Genomic DNA, 2,634 nt, shown 5'->3' with positions numbered 1-2,634 from the left:
CCAAGACATGCTTCTTTCCTGTGAGCAGGTGGAAGAAGGCAGCGGGAGGGGTGTGCGGGGGGCGGGGTGAGGGGGTCCCTGCTCCTTTGAGCAGTTCGATCTTGCTGGAGCGTCAGCCCCTTGAGAGCATGAGTTTGGCCACTTTTGCTTATCCCGGAATCCCGCTGCCTAGACCCGGCCTGGCGTCCAGGAGGCCCCCAGACAGTATTTGCTGGAAGGGGAGAAGCAGGAACTGAGATGGTGAGGCCACCTGTAGGATGTGAGATCTGCTCCCTGCTCCGGGGAGTCAGGGAGGCAGACCCGGGGCCGGCTGGGGGCGGTTGGGACGGGAGCAGCTTTTGTGGGGGGTGGAATGGGGATCCCTCAGGTGATGAGCTAAATAAATAACTTAGAGGAGAAGTAAAGAGTTCGCTGCTGTGGTTGGACCACACTGTGTCCCTGTGCCGGGACCCGTAGCGTGGAAGGAGGCGCAGGAAGCAGGGAATTTCTCGGCACTGAGGAGCGGTGCAGCCGGATGTGTGAATCAAGGAACCTCTAGCCTGGGGGAGGCTGGACCTCACATCCTTGGTCCTGCCGCTTAGTAATGGTGCAATGTGGGTACTTACTCAGCTTTTCTGTTCCTCAGCTTCCTCTTCCATTAAATGGAGCTAAGAACAAGTGTCTCACGTGGCTATGGGATTGAAATAACAGGCGTGTGGTGCTTCGATCAGCGGCTGGCTTGTATTATCTCCGCGGTTATTTTTAAGTGCTTGGGAATGAGCGTCGATCTTGAGGACAAATAAACTCACAGGTAAAATGCGGCGAGAGACCACTCTTCATATACAACTGCGATTAAACAATTAAGTAAATGGATGGCAGACGGTGGGAGGTTACAGATAAGCCAAGATAAGGAGTCTAGGATGATCCACGTGGTCATAAATGAGCGTTGGAGACACTGGTATGAGGTCACGTTCAGTTTGCCATAAACACGATGGCTACAAATAGGAACACTTACAGACACGTGTATTTACACGGGTTATAAAATACAGGAGGAGGGGTACCTGGGCGGCTCAGTCGGTTAAGCGCCCGACTTTGGCTCAGGTCATGATCTCGCAGTCTGTGAGTTCGAGCTCCGCGTCGGGCTCTGTGCTGACAGCTAACATCTTCTGTCCTGAAGATAACACAGGCATGGGGTGATCACCGAGTCTGAGGGAGTTGTGTGGCAGTAATAAGGACCTGGTGAGCCTTCGGTAGGGGGGCCAGTTGGTAAGAAACAAGGGGGTCCCTGCAGAGCCAGCAGCAGTCAGGCCAAGATGCCAGGGAGAGTTCAGAGGGAGAGCTGTTGGATTTAGGGACCCTTGGCCCCCACAGTAAGGCACCTGGCCCCCTGCCGGCTTCCTGATGGGCCAGGAGTGAAGGGTGTGGGGAGGTTTGGGGAGAAGACATGTTGAGATGGAGGTGTTTTATGAAAAACCTAGAAGTGTCTAGAAGGATGTCAGCCACATGGCTCTGGAACTCAGGAGAGAGAGACCACATTCACATCGCTTTTATTACAGTATATCGACATGATTGTCCTTTATTATTGTGTTAATCAAATGAAACTTTATCATAGGTATGTATGCATGGGAGAAAACAGTGTATCCAGGGTTCAGAGCTGTCTGCGATGTCCCTTGGGGTCTTGGAGTGGATCCCCTGTGGATAACAGGGTGACTGTATTTCTTGCTGTCTCCCTTCACAATTTCTGGTTGAGTGTGTGTGTTTTATCACATGACGTGTACGTATGCATAACTTATAAAAAATAAATATACATAACTGGAGGTTTGTGTTCAAAACTTAGTGACTGATGGGGGCGCCTGGGTGGCTCAGTCGGCTAAGCATCGGACTCCTGATTGATCTCACAGTTCGTGAGTTCGAGCCCCAGGTCGAGCTCTGCGCTGACAGTGCGGAGCCTGCTTGGGATTCTGGGACAGAAGGCTTGTGGGACAGAGTCTGAAATCCCACTCTGGAATGGGAGTGGGGCGGGGTTTTGCCATCTGAAAGTCTGTCCCCTTAAGGGCTGGCTCCTCGGTCCCCAGAGGAAGAGTGAGGAGATAAGGGCCTGTGATCGTCACACCCTCATGTGCACGGGGTTCGTCGTGGAATCATGGGAGACTCGGGTCTGTCACCCGCATCGGGCACAGCACAGTGACGCACACACGGCCTCTTCTGTCTGCAAGGAATTTAGAGTCAGTCAGGAGGATGGAAACCACATTGCCCCGTGGTAAAAAGGGACAGAAGGGGAGACTGCTGCGTCTGGTTCTGAGTCTGCTGTGAGCCCTGTCTTAATCAGCTGAGCAGCCCCAGTGGCCCTTGCTGGCACTTAATGAATGTTGAATGAATGACTGTGGGCCAGAATCGTCTTCGGGGAAAAGGTAAACCATGGGCCGAGCCTTCAGGAACGGGTGAGGCTCATACAGGAATAGAGGATAAGGCGCTTGGAAGGGTAGCAGGGAAGAGAGCGATGTGCACATCGTGAATCGAAGACATTCACTCAGCAAGTATTTGTTGAGCACCTACTGTGTGTCAGGCATTGGGTATAACGGATCTAATGGTCAAAAACGTAAGTAAACAAATACTTAAAGTTATCGCAGGGAGTATTCAAGGTAAAGTTTGAGA

This window comes from Acinonyx jubatus, chromosome C1 (assembly GCF_027475565.1).
Source record: "Acinonyx jubatus isolate Ajub_Pintada_27869175 chromosome C1, VMU_Ajub_asm_v1.0, whole genome shotgun sequence".
Lineage (NCBI taxonomy): Eukaryota > Metazoa > Chordata > Mammalia > Carnivora > Felidae > Acinonyx > Acinonyx jubatus.
The sequence above is the reverse complement of the archived record's forward strand: the minus strand, read 5'-3'. Positions refer to the sequence as shown.